Raw genomic sequence first — 15,381 nt, 5'->3', positions numbered from 1 at the left:
CTACACAAAAAACAACCAATTTCTTCAACAAAAAATAATAATAATAATAATTGCAAAAAAGAAGAAAAGAAAATAGAGAGGAGAATCAACAGGCTTAAGGGACATATTAACCAGCTGTAATAATGATTATTTTTTTTTTTTTTGGATTATCCATGAGGGAGAAGGAGGGAGGGGGTGGGAAGAAAAGCAGAGGGGAGGAGAACAGAGGGAAAGAGATGAGATGTTTGTCCTATTTTCAAGTGACTCGTCCTTTAAAGAAAAGACTGTTTATTCAATAAGATTTCCCTACTAATTGACTAGTCGTCATAGCAGAACTGCTTCTTGGCATCAGAGAATGAAAAAAAGAGATGAGAAGCCTAATTGGAGTTGGAGAGAGCTTTGAAAATGAGAATGCAAACTTAATGAGCATTTGGTACTCTATTTTTTCAAGTGTATTTAAATCCAACCTAGAAACCCTGGAGTTTATGAGATCTTGGCAGGGTGGGAAGGAGGGGTTTCTAAGCCATTTATTATTAAAACATTCTTGTCTTTGCCCTTTCCTCTGCTTTTCTTCCTATTTCCTTCTTACAAAGAAAAGACAATTTCTCCCTTTTCCTTTAAGTTAAATATCCAATCATCTCTGAGAAAATGGCACCTGTGCCCCAACGAACTTCATGGAGTTTAGACTCGAGGACCTTTTCGACATCAGATAGGGCTTGAATACAAAAAGCTTCAGGGAGCTTATTTGAAGGGCAGCTTTTCTGAATTGCAGGCTTGTTTTTGAAGGCAAAAAAGGAGACTATATTTGTTAGCATAAATACTTGCTTCAGCATTTCCCCCATTTATTCTACCTGAGCAGGTGCACAGTCCTTTAATCATAACCATCAAGAAAGGAAAGCTTGCAATTTCCATCACATAAAAAGAAAGATGAAATAGAGGGGGGTCAAGAAGAGGGACAGAGTGTGAGAAACAGACACATATGCCAAAAGACAGGCATTGGGGGAGAAAGTGGGATGGGGGAGAGAGAAGGAGGAAAAGAATGAACTCATGGTTTTATCTTTTTCTCTGTTATTATTTTATGAATAACAGATAATTCTTGTTGAGTTGAGAAATATTGTTTTAAAAGTTTCATCTTACTGGATTCTAAAGGCCTTTCAGAATGTTCAAAAAGTAAAAGAAGAATATTCAAGATAAAGAATTAAATGACTCCTTATTTACATTCATCCCCTCCTCACCTTGTGAGAGAGGTAGATATTATAAAGGACTCCTTCTTTTTCTTCTCTTCTTATTCTTTTCTTTTTCTTTTGGATTGAGCACACAGAGGGATATATTTTAGAGAAAACCCCAGGGAGGGACAAGTTGCATTACTTAGAAAAGAGACCAGAAGATCTAGAAAGGAAGATCCAAAAAGAGGCACCTAGAGGAGCACAGATGTGGAGATGTGGAGACAGCATGGGAGAAGCAGCATGAAGGGAAGGTATACACACACATATATATAAACAATTATAAATACATATACCTATGTATATGTATTTATATACACATATACATACAGAGAGAGAAACAAAAAGCTCAAGGCAGACCTGGTTGAGAGTAATGTCAAGGACGGTGCTTTTGGTTTGAAGGAGTAAAGTGTAAAAACCCAAAGACAGGGACCATAAAGACCTATAATATAACCTCCAGCTAGGAAGATGTGCCAGAACTTTCTCTTGTCTCATCATGCATAGACTAGACTATGTTTTATCAGAAGGAGGGAGGCAGGGAGCCATCCAGAGAGAAATCTGATCGCTTAGTGAGAAAATAATTGTAATTCTCTACTAATGCTCACCCAAACCCTTGAGGCAGTTGAACAACCACTGGTTGGGTTGTCATGAGTTGTAAGCTTATCCTACCAATTATCAACCTCAAAATGACAAAATCACAATTTAGCCAATGAGTCATCAGTGGGTTAGACACCTGCCACTATGCATTCAGCTCCAATCTAAATGCACTTCCTGTAGCTTGATAGAGAAGGGTTTCTACTTGACTCATCAAACACTTGAGCAATCAGAACTATATTAACTATCTGATACTATGAGACATTTTGATTTAAAAAAAATCAATGTACAGAAAAGCAGCTCTTTATGTCATTTATAATAAAAAGGCATTGATTGCATCGTGTAACCCAGGTGTTATTTACGTGGCTGTCAGGAGGATTAAGCTTTATTATGTATGGCCCAACTGCTTGATTCAACACGCCAAAGCTTTCCCTGATGCCTAGCATGCCCACTAAAATGTCCTTAATACTCTTTGCTGTAATTTACAGTATTAAGTCAAAAGGGATTGAGGGTAATTTTTTAAGTCCTAATGACTGATACCAAATCAAATAATCTACTTGGAGATATAGTCACAAATGTTTCTCTCACCATTAAGAAGGAATCATGCCACAGCTAACAGAACTCAGAGAAAGCACAAATACAACAAATCGCTACCAAAGTAAAATATATCGGAAACAAAATCCTGTGGAAAATTCTCTCTGGAGGACATGGAACTAAACACTGTATTTATTTATTTATTTTACTTGTATCAGATCTACTTCCAAAAACTACATCGAGGAATTTATAAGAATCATACATACAAAAAAAACATTGTGTAGAAAAAGATAATATATTAAAGATATAAGCTATTGCTAAACAACTCTGTTGAGCATTACATATGATACTAGCAGCAAAAGCAAAAAGAGAATAAGACAACGTACAAATGACTCATTTCCCAACCCAAAGAAAGCATTAAATAGATACATAAATAAATCTTTATATAAGTATGTTCCTCAGGAAGGGAAAACATTTTCCTGTATAAAACTCTGAAAGATATTTACCTTATACGTCCTCATACAAAGGCCATAAAGCAACTTAGTATCTTCAACATCCTTCTTACTGGATCCGATGTCTGGGGGACTTTATCGATACGAATAATCACTTAAACTTGGCACAGAGCAAAGTACTAAAATATTTGTAACCCTCAAACTTCAGTTTGGAAAATTATGTTGATCATCCTTTCTGCAACAATGTGAAATGCCCACAGTTTTCAAAAAAGAACTGATTTCGCTGTGCAGCGTTGCTGGTATAGTGGTGAGCATAGCTGCCTTCCAAAAAAGAACTGATTTCAGTCCTACCACCCAGATTTCCCTATCTCTTCATAGAAGAGTCTCAGTAAATAGTTACATGGCTCCCAAATTGGAGAGTAGAATAATGAGAGAGGCAGCAACAACACCACGCATCTAGGTATTCCCGTAAGTCCATCCCCATAAAGTAAAAAATGAGCTAAACCTACTCAAAGGAGCTTCCTAAAATTCTAGAAAATCATTATTATCCAAATAGTCAAATCAAAGCATTAGAACTGACTTTTGGGGGTGGGGGAGGGAAAGGAAAGCAAGCGTTCAGTATCTTTTATCATAGAGTTTCATTGGATAGAGCATGAATGCCTTTCATCTTTACCACTTCTCTATTCAGACACTGTTTAGAAACATTTAAGGTTTTGATAGTCTTTTAATTCACCTGGACAAACAGGGATGGTTGGAATTCAATTTTGGAAAAAATGATATAGCCATTTGAAAAAGCTTTCCCTTTTATTCTCCCTGAACACATTTTTGGCATCTTATTAACATTTTCCAAATTGAATGAATCTGTCTCTTTGTGTTAGCAGATAACTTAAGAATAGAGAGAGGCCAACAGTCATTGGCAATTTATCGTCCTTACTGATAAATTGGAACCTGGGCTGCCTAGAACATTAAGTTATAAGGGCAGCAGAGACATCTGAAGAGTCAATGATGCAGATCAAATGATGTCACGGCACACTCTGCTTCCCCCCCCCCAAGCACATCAGCTGGATGAGGACATTCTTTCCACTCATTCAACTCTGCAGAAGTTGACAATCACATTTTTCCCAGACAGTTTTGCTAAGTCAACCTGTCTCAACATAGGTGTAGTCTTAAATCATCCAAACAAAACAAGGAAAGAGAAAGAGCTATGAAATCCAAAACAGCAAAGAAATGAGAGGCACCGTTTCTCATACACATAAAATGCATTCACGTGTACCAGAAAACAACTTGTCACAAATATATAGGAATATCCTGGACATTTATTTATTAGTAAGAGCCTTACCATGACCTTTTTATCTCTGCAGCCTCCTCTTATACCTGCCTCCCCTGCACTGGTCACTATATTCCAACCACACTGCCCTTCCTTCTGCACCTCCAACATGCCACCTCATCATCTGCCCAGGGCCTTTGCCCTCACTCTTCCTGTGCATAGAACATTATCCCTGCCTATCTCCACATGGGGGATCCTTCTCATAATTCCAGTCTCAGATCAAATGTCCACTTTTCAGAAAATCTGTGGCACTTACAATTATATGAAATTATCTGTTCACTTTTAAAATGTTTTCTTTACTTATGCACTTTCAGGTGCACACAATTGGATTAATCATAGTATGGTTTTTGACACACCCTCGTTGTTGGTCCATACATGATCCAATTCATTTAATTGGGTTTTTTTAGTAATGTGATAACCATTCATGACTTGAAAATAACTTACATCCATAGTTGATTCTCATTATTTCTGGTAGTTATGTTCTGTAAAGTCACCACACACACCAAATTAGCAAGGACTGAAGCATTGCTCCAAGAGGAAATACAGGATTATGTTCCTGCAAGCCTCTGGTAACAGTTTCATCAACCAATCCATGACCTTGTTTTATGTGTGCTCCTGTTGAAAGACTTCTTATTTAATATATATTGTTGATTCATTAACATTGAACCAATGGCCAACAGCACTATAACTCGTGCCTGCACAAAGCTGAACAAAACACACATATTTTCTCCATAAGGCTTAGTAGGCCTCCTTGAGCTTAGGAACACTAGATAGCACTTCAGATACTTGGGACTCTTTTTAAACAGTGAAATCACACACACACACACACACACACACACACACACACACACACAAATGCAAAAAAGCATGACACTAAATAAACCATGCAAAGGACACTTGCTTACCGTATCAGAGCTGAAAAAAGAAGGCAGAGCATTGCCTTGTTCAACTTGAGCTGGGAACACACATGTGGTGTTGGGGAGCTCAAATTTCTCACCACTCTGAGCATGCCTGCAAATGACCACAAAAGCACTGTGAGTATTGATCTTGGGGTTACAAATAAATTTTAGTGAGTGGACAAATTTGCAAATATGAAATCTGCAAATAAACTGTAAATATATGGTCTTCCCTCCTAACCCATTTACCAGTCCCCTCTCCCGCAAGGTAATCATCAATCTAAATCTTTAGAAAGCTATGGTTTCCCTGTTTCATTGTTTGTTTGTGTTTACAGCTACATGAGGTCATCACAAAGGTTATTTTTAATTTTAGTTGCTAAGTGTGTCTATCCATTAGCATCTCTACTCCCTGAAAGTGGGACTCCTGAAGTCTTGACTGCTAGGATTTAAACTATCTTTTAACAGAACTAGCCCCTTTACCAGATGTGTTAGTTTCCTAGGGTTTCTGTAACAAAGTACCACAAACTGGGTGACTTAAATAACAGAAATTTGTTGTCTCACGGTTCTGGAGGCTAGAAGTCCAAAATTCAGGTGTAGGCAGGGCTGGTTCTTTCTGAGGGCTGTGAGAGAAGGATGTGTTCCTGGCCCCTCTCCTTGGGGCAAATGACAATTTTCTTGTGTCTTCACATATCCATCTGCAAAATACCTTTTATAAGCACACTCGTCATAATGGATTAGGGCCTACCCTAATGACTTCATCTTAACAGCCTATCTAAAGACTATTTCCAAATAAGTCCACATTCTGAGACACTGAGAATTAGGACTTCAACTTATGAATTTTGCGGGGACACAATCCAGCCCATAACATCACATCTTGAGCACCTTGAGGATCAGAGTGTGTCTCATTTGTTGTTTTAGCCTCAATGCTTAGTATAATGCAGGCCTTAAAGTTTATTGAGTTAATTAATAAAGCTCTTTACCAATGGCTACTCATCTGTTAACTTAAGAATATGTGTTTTGATCTCAACTGTATTTTTTTTCAACTGTATTTTTTTTAATACTGAAAGAACTTAGGCCCCTGGTTAAAGTTCAGAATTTTCAGAATGTGAAATTTACACACAATCTTGTTGTAAGAGACATTGATTATTCTAGCAAAGCTGGGAAAGTTTAGTTACAACAACATGCAACAAAATTTAGAATTCACAGACATTTAACAAGGATCTTAATTAAAATACCTAACCTCTTCAAAGCAATTTTCTCATATATTATTACATCATGTTCTCAAATCTCTCATTCATTCATCAAATAATTATTACATGCTTATTATTTGCCAGGTGTGGCATTAAATACTGAGGATATAATCCTGAAGAAAACTCCGTTCCTGCATCAGGAGGTTACAGTCAGGGAAGGAGGCAAACTGGTCAAGAAACAGTGTCTGGCCTGTCAGACCTGTGCATAGCCAGGACAGGTATTGTTATCTTATAAAGAGAGATTAAGACACCTACATTAAATGTTCTTCTGATGAGGATCATGAAATTCCTATACCATTCATCCTTTCTACAAATGAAGAAACCATCTAAGAGCAAAAATAGTGATTTCCTAAATACCAGATGTATATTATGTTACAGGAGTAAAACTCAGCTCTTACCTCCATGACTAATTCTCTCCACGCCATGTGACTGGGCTAGTTAGAAAGAGAGAGGAAACTTTCCTGAAGGTTATACCAATATTTCCAGACCAAAATAATATCTCATCTATCTAGAAGAGAGATGTCCTTCAGGAGCAATGGAAAAGCATGGTACAATAACTTTTCTATAAGTCTTTATCCGGCAACCTATCTAGTGCACGACCAAGAAGTGGGATGTAAGTTTTCTTTAAAACTATTATGGATGTCAAAAAGTCAATGAACTTTTTCATACTATTTTCTGACATAACTTGGTTCATAGGACAGCCCCACAGATCCCCCTCAAAACCAACCCATTCATTTCACACACCACTCTAGCAAACTTAATGTAACATTTATAAACTATAACTTCACCCACCTTAGAGGGATTTATAGAAAAGTTTCTGTAAGAAATGAATAATTTCAAAGTGCATTGTGTTTACCCTGAGTTTGTTTTTTTTTAATTGGAGAGAACGCAAAGTCCTCAGCAATACTCCTTGAAATCCCCATTCCTGTCTCATCAGCTTCTCTTCCATACCGGAAATGCCTCCATGACTCTCTTCAAAACTCACATTAAAAAAATTAAAACAAGCAAAACACCACTCCTTTACCCTGGTTCATAGTTAGGAAGGACCCCAAGACATGAAAAGTTAAAGACATGCCTTTCAGATCTACAAATATTTGTAGAGTAGCCACTAAGCTGATCCTCTGGGGATCGTGGGGGAAAAAAAAAATGAAACCTGGAGTCTGCCCTCAAGGTTCTGTCATCTGGTAGAAGATAAAAGTCATGTGTACAAACAAGCATAGGGCATGACAGACATGTTCAAAACCTAAGTGAGGCACAGGGTGTCATGGGTAAACTAAAGAAATTCTGAGTCTTCTCAATAATCTCCAGCTCAGCAGTTTGAGAAAATTGCTTGTCACCAAATGATAAAAACAACAAAATTTCCATTTTTTCCAATTAATGCAAGAAATTCCATTCACCAATGTACACTTCAAATAAGGGAGTTGTCTAACCAAACTGCGAGGCCTAACCATTATTACCAGCTCCCGACAATTGTTCATTTAAATGTCAGCAGCTAAGGTGGCTGAAAACACCACTGTGTGTAATCCTGCAATTAGAGACAATGAATGGGATCCATTAAAAACAATGGCAGCCTCTCCTCAGCTTCTGGCAACAGAAGAAGGATGGAAGCTAGGAAGAGGTCAAGTGGGGATAAGGTAGGGAGTGACAAACTGTTAGTAGGGCTGGTGATTTCCTGACACAAAGCTGCACTGATGGGACCACACTGTAGAAAACATTTCATTTAAAAACTGAAATGTTTTTAGTCAAGAATCTAGATGTCTCTCACTGGGATAATGGGCAATGTGGGGCACCTGGGTGGCTCAGTCATTAAGCGTTTGCCTTCGGCTCAGGTCATGATCCCAGGGTCCTGGGATCGAGCCCCACATCGGGCTCCCTGCTCCGCGGGAAGCCTGCTTCTCCCTCTCCCTCTCCCACTTGTGCTCCCTCTCTTGCTGTGTCTCTCTCTGTCAAATAAATAAATAAAATCTTTACCAAAAAAAAAATAATAATAAAATAAAATAAAAACTGCAATGTAGTGGGACACCTGGGTGGCTCAGTTGGTTAAGCGTCCGCCTTTGGCTCAGGTCATGATCTCAGGGTCCTGAGATTGAGCCCCATCAGGCTCCCTGCTCAGTGGGGAGTCTGCTTCTCCTTCTCCCTCTGCCCCTCCCCCCAGTTCATGCTCTCTCTCTCTCTCTCTCTCAAATAAATAAATAAAGTCTTTAAAAACAAACAAACAAACAAAACCTCCATATAGCTGGTGATCCCTCTGTATCTGAAATGGAATATGTTGTAGGCATGAGTCAGAAATCAGGACTAAGAGATCAGATAAGAAAGTTCAAAACTATTTTGGCCAATGAAACTTTTTCAATTATCAAACAAATACTACAAAAACAAACACTCTGCTAGGCACTGAATATAAAAAATAAAGTGCCTGTGGAAGGTGTTCCAGTTACCTATTGCTACATAACAAACCACCCCTTTAAATGTCTTCAAAGAATTTATTATTACATTTCATCGTTCTTGGGGTTGACTGGCTCAGCTAGGTTCTTCTTGTTTGGGGTCTCTCATGTTTTTACGGTCAGATGTAATTCCAGCTGGCCTGGGGTCATCTGAATACTTGCCTGAGCTGGACCTTGGAGGTGGTCACTCCCAAGGCTGGCTATTCTTGTGAGCAGTTGGGTGGGAGTTCATCTGAGATAGTGGACTGCAGGCCCTTTCACTATATCTCCATGTGGTTTGGGCTTCCTCACAGCATTGTGTCCCAGAATAGTTGGACTTCTTATATGGTAGCTCAGGGCTCCAAGCTAACAAGGCAGAATCTGCCAATCCTCTTAAAGGCTGGACCTGGACTGTCATAGCATCACTTTAACCCCAATCTATTAAGTAAGCATGCCACTAAGGCCAATCCAGATTCAAAGGGAGGGGATTAGAATTTCCCTTCTCGATGTGAGGAGAAGCAGAGAAGCAGGCCATTTTTAAAGTACCACAGAAGATAATACTTACATTGAAATCTTAACCTTGAGAAGCAACCAGCAGTGAAAATAATAGTTAAGAGCATTTTAGGCAGAAGACCTCTCCACGTTTCTGAGCATACATCTAGTCCATACATTGTACAGATACTATGCGTCAACTACATTTAACTTGCCCATTATCCCAGTGAGAGACATCTAGATTCTTGACTTCTTGCCACCATAAACAATGCTGCAATGACCATCTTCATCGTCTTATGGATCTGTGTGAGATTTTCTCTAGGATGATATCTAATCAGAAACAGCACTGCTGGGTCATAGAAGACATATGCACTTAACTTAGCTGACCTAACAATCTGCTTGCCAGGTTGTACTTCGGAATAGCTCTACTGATTTTTACAACCACCAGCAGTGTACAAGGGTTCCTATAGCTCCACATTCCCATCCTATGTTTAACATTATTCAACTCTCTAGTTATTGCCAACCTGATACAAGTAAAGCAGTACCTCATTATTCATTTGCAGTTCCCTAAATACTAATAAGCTTAAGCATCTTCTTGTAAGAATTTTGGCCATGTGTAGTACATCTTCTATGATTGCATGTTCATAGACTGCCCATTTTTCCATTTTCCATGACTGTTTTTTCTTGTTAATTTACTAAATTGTTTATTTCGACATTAGTTTCTTTTCAGTTTTAGACATTGCAAGTATCTTCTCCATGGTGTCCTCCTCAGAGGAGAACAGAAATCCTTATTTTTTTAATAGAATCAAATATCTGGGGATTTTGCTTTATGTATTACCTTCCGGGGTGTAAGAAGTCCTTCTATCAGCCCCAGGTTATAAAAACATAAACTATATTATCTTCACACTTTTCCCTTTATATGAAGTTAGAAAAATATGGAGTCTAAATACCAGCGTTAGAAGAGATCCAGTTTTATTTTATCTTTTTTATTTTTTTATTTTTATTTTTATTTTTTCCATAGAGTAAGTCAATTTTCCTAACATGATTTATTAAACAATCCAAAGTTGCCATATCCATTTACTTACTAATTCTTTCAAAGAAACAGTTTTTGATTGTGTTGATCTTCTCTATTTTTATTTTTGTTGTTGTTCTCTTATTCATTGTTTTTCACCCTTGTTTTCTTTCTGGTTCTTTTGTTTTCAACTCTTTAAAAAAATTATTAAATTGAATTGTTAGATTATGTTTTTCTTCCTGGTAAAAGTATTTAGACCTACAGATTTCTCAGTAAGTACTCATTTAGCCATGTTTTACAAATGCTAATGTATAGTATTTCAATTGTATTTCAGTTCTAACTATTCTGTAATTTTTCTTACAATTCATTTTTAACTGAAAGGTTATTTGGTCATAGGTTATTTAGTTTCCAAATAAAGGAAATATCCTTAGCCATATATATGTTACTAGTTTCTACTCCTATTGCATTAAGATCAACAAAAATAGGCTGCATAATATTGATTTTTTGCATTTTATTAGACCTAGTATACTCTCAACATTTGAAAGCCTGTTTTATGAATTCAAAATTTTCTATTTTTTGCTAGTACTCTTTCGTCCAATTTCTGTGTATTTTAGTTGCCTGTGGTTGCTAGAACAAACTACCAAAAACTTGGTGTCTTAACACAGCAGTAATTTATTCTCACAGTTCAGGAGGCTGGAAGTCTGAAACAATTTCCCTGAACCAAAATCAAAATGTTGCACAACCACTCTCTCTCTAGCAGCTCTAATGGAGAATCTGTTTCTTGCCTCTTCCATTTCTGGGGCTGTTGGCAGTCCTTGGCTTATAGCCATACCACTCCAACCTCTGCCTTGTGGTCACACTGCCTTTCTCCTTTGGTCTTTATCAAATCTCCCTCTACCTCTCTTTTATAAGGGCACATATGACTGCATTTAGGACCCACCTGGATAATCCAGGATAATTTCCCCATCTGAAAATCCTTAACTTATCATATCTGGAAAAATAAATTTATACAAGGTAACATCCACAGATTCCAGAGATTAGGATATAGATATCTTTTGAGGGGCTATTTTTCAGCCTACCACAGAAAGTTTAATCCATTTGTACTTACTTTAACTACCATCCTATTATACCTTATTTCTCCCTTCTTATATCATGCTTTCCATCGTCCTACACTTTCTTTAATATACTTTATATTTTCCACTTAACATATTTTCTTTCCTGCCTTTTAGTGGATAGACCAACTTTTCTTCTGCTGGCTTAATAGTTACAAATCCTATTTACATTCATATGGTGGTTGTCCTTGGGTCTTTTATCAGGAGACTTACTAAGAATTCATAGCTTCAAGAAAAAGTTTGCCCCAAAGCACAATTCCAGCCCATAACCTCTATAAGCACTGTCCTGCCATGAGACTTCCCACTCCCCTTTTCCCTCCCTCCTCTACACACCAGAAATTAGTCCCATTTGTTGAGCTCTACTACATGGCAGGCACTGTGCTAAGCCTTTAAACGTGTCATCTCATTTATCCTTATAACAATCCTGTGCAGTAGACATTAATGTTCCACTTTGTCAAATGAGGAAACTGAGGGTCAAAGAACTTTCCCAAAATCACAGTTAGTAAGTGGCAGCGCTGGATTTCAAACTCTTGAATAGCTTGATTGTATTGCAACTTTGCAGTTTGTCATGACAATGAGATGGAATTAAATACAAAGTCATGTTGAAGGCTTGCTTTTTTCTGTTAAAAATGCCACTGGTTTGTAAATGAAAACATACACTGTGTCCAAAGATGCCTGAAATAATCTGCTTGATTTTTTTGGAACTCTACAGTGGAAATAGTATGGTTTTTGGAATGAAAAACCTGAATTCAGTCTCAGCTCTCCTACTTCCTGGAGAGCTGAATCTTATACAAGTCACAAAACCACATAAGCATCATTTTCTCCTCTTTAAAATGAAAGCAATGATAGTATCTACCTCACAGAGTTCTTGTGAAAACACATTTATGTTTTGAAACTTTTCATGTTTTGAAATTTTGTATATTTATTTAATCTTGCCTATTAAAATGAATCATCAAAAATATACCCCCGAAAAATCTATATATACCTGGAGGTCCTTGATTTTGGGAAATATTGTTAGATTGACAATCAGGAAAATGTGGTTTCTAATTTTATTTTTACCTTGGTTTCCTCAGCAGTCAGATGAGGAAACTCAACTCGATGATTTCTAAGGCACTTTTAACACTAATCCTCTCGGAGTCTACTTGCATGGACCACAGAACTGAAACTGACGTTGCAGTTTGTGTTTTGAGTGAGTGCCACCCAGAGAGAATATTTATGGAGATAAATACAAACAGTGGTAGCCTGTATTTTTGTCATATTTTCCTCAACATCAGAATAATGGCCAAATGAGATATTATATTAAACTTTGTTGTCAGGTTGCTGCCCATTGATCAGAGAGCAACTCCTGGGAAAAATACTGCAGTGATGTCCACTGAAATATGAACTTTTAGCTCAGCCAAACAAGGAAAGCAGAGAAGTATCTTGTTTAAGTTTTTAGTGGAGTGGTCTACTAGTGCTTGTGTTCCCATAGGCTACAACAAAACCCAAAAGTCGAGAGCCTAAATCTTTAGAACTGGGCCAAGCAGCACATGAAATATTATAGTGTAATTTTTGATCTAAAAAATTTCAAAGTATACTCTTCTTATAATATAAATAACAATCAGAATCTTCTTGGCTCGTGGGGAAAAGGTGAAAAGGGGGAGGTGGTTCATATCAGATTTAGGTAGATTCAGGAAGAAGTGAGTTTTTTTAAGATTATTACAAGGGAACATGAATTAAAAGGGTTAAGAAACACTGCCTTAGAGAGATAAAATAAGCTGCTCCTTAAAAGATTTTGTTTAATTTGGTTAGGTTTTTGACCAACCACAGATCCAAAACTGAAAAGAGCACATACTCAATATGCACAATACTCAAGAGTGGCACCTCAAACTCCTAGAAACTCATGAATCAGCTCATAAGAACATGAATCAAGGGCTTGATTACTAACAATGCCTCCCTGTATCCAGAATCCATGAATTCCCCAGCATATTTGTGATATACTGTGTTGGAAATTTATTTTCAATGTTCCCTTCCTTTCAATGTTCAGAACAAGTCATACTGGGTACCTGAATAAAGGCCATTTGCAAACTTTAAATTGCCAGCTCTCCTCTTGGCTGACCAAAGCAGAATATTATGAAGAGCTTGTCCCCTAATCCCTGCAGATTGTTTCTCAAGTTGCCACCTAACCAAATTTATACAGTATAACGGAACCTCTGTCCACTCTGTCCTTGTTGTGCCCTTTGATTACATTTATTTAATGCCATGCAAAGGTGAGGGCAATTATTCTTAGATCGGTGTTTATATCCTGCTTTGGACCACAATAAACAACTAGTTACTTCCCCAGGGAAAGACCAAATTATGCTGCCCTGTGTTTTCCAACCCATGTTAGGCTTTGAATCTTGAATAGTACACAGTAATTTCACAGTGTTTTGGACAATGTGTACAGTTTTGAGGCTGGGGCATTCTTGCTGACCACTGTTTATCAAGTATGTGTATCATGCCTGCCCAAGAGGGAATTTCAGATTGAGATTGAGCTGGCATTCATGAAGTACCTTCTCTAAGCCAGCAATTTCCTAAGCACTTACACAATAATGAATAGATATAATAAGGGGATTATTTGATAATCAACTTAGTGGGGAATGCGGTTTGGCTCAAGATATCTTCCCTACTTTGGGTTTACCTGATCAGTCACCTTACAGAAGAGCCCTGCAGGCTCTCGTGTTATATTTTGCGAAGTCACATGTGTTTTCTAAACATGGCCACCTTTGCTGTTATTTGCCAACATCTGTGAGAATATCCCTTCGTAGATTTATCACTTTGTCCCTACCAAGACTAGCAAGGTGAGGACAAGATTCCTAGAGAGCCAAAGAGGATCCTCTTGATCAAGCCAAACTCTTTGCCAACTCAGGGTCTTCTCACATGCTGTTCCCTCTTCCTAAATGCTTGTTCCCAATTTTTCTCCTTGCTACTTTCTACTGGTCCTTTAGTGATCAAGTCAAATGTCATTGCCTTAGAGATGCAGTCACCAGTCATTCCATGAAATTGAAGTTTTTCTTTGTTATGTTCCATCAGAGGTCTCTGTTCCTTTCCTTCTTGGAATGTATCACAGTTTGTAACAATATATTTATTTGTGTTTACTTGTTTAATGTCAATCTGTCCCACTAGCCTGTAAATTCTATGAAAGTACAGATTATGTCTATTTAGTTCAACTTAAGGGCAACTGAGGGCTTGTATTAGGCTAAAATGAAAACATGACTTTTAGAACATGGGTAGAATTACTTACAGATTCCAATAACATGAATTCATAAAAGTCCAGGTACAATTCTACACAAGGTCCTTGTGTTCTGACACAACCTTTCTCCCACTGTAGAATGATACAACTGACTCAGAGTTGTTAGCACCCTTTTTGTAAGAGCACAAATCTGGACAGCTATCTTGTGGCAAGTACAGCACAAAACTCTAAGCCTTTAAAAGATGCTGCGTCTGTGCTGCATCCATGGGGATAATTGATGGGCTTTAGCAAGTAGTACATTTGAATTTGGCACAGGTGTTTTCATGAAAGTATAGCAATGATCAGCTTGGAAAGGCCAGAGAAAAAGATATCATTTAGAAACAAGCATTCAGCTACCACAACAAAGGGCAGCTTAATATGAAGCCTGCCTTGGACAGTAAAAGCAGATCATTTAGAGTCACAAGAAACACAAAACCATTGATATAATGTTCCAGCGTATTCTTGGAGTGTCCTCAGAGTTCCCAGCACATTAAAGTAGTCTGATTTTTATATTTATGCACTTTCTCCAGCTATTCCAAATCCACTCAGTGAAAGAGGAAAACAGTTTTTCTTTCCTGAATCTTCCTGAACATTTTCTAGAGTTATGAAAAAATTGTGTCATGACTGACTGAATCAGAACAATCATTTGCTGTTTTGTTCTCCCAGCGAAAGCAGTGAACTCCCAACCCTAAGCAGATCCTATTGGCCCATCCCCACCCTGACACCACCCTCTGGGAAGCTCTCTTTTGGCAATCATACTCCGGCCCTTAGCAGCAATTTTACCACCACAGTTTAGTGTTATTTGAAAAGTGTGTTATAATGCCAAGGATAAGAGGTGAT

This window comes from Callorhinus ursinus, unplaced genomic scaffold, assembly GCF_003265705.2.
Source record: "Callorhinus ursinus isolate GAN/ISIS: 27379988/994484 unplaced genomic scaffold, GSC_fseal_2.0 scaffold12, whole genome shotgun sequence".
Classification (NCBI taxonomy): Eukaryota; Metazoa; Chordata; class Mammalia; order Carnivora; family Otariidae; genus Callorhinus; species Callorhinus ursinus.
The sequence above is the reverse complement of the archived record's forward strand: the minus strand, read 5'-3'. Positions refer to the sequence as shown.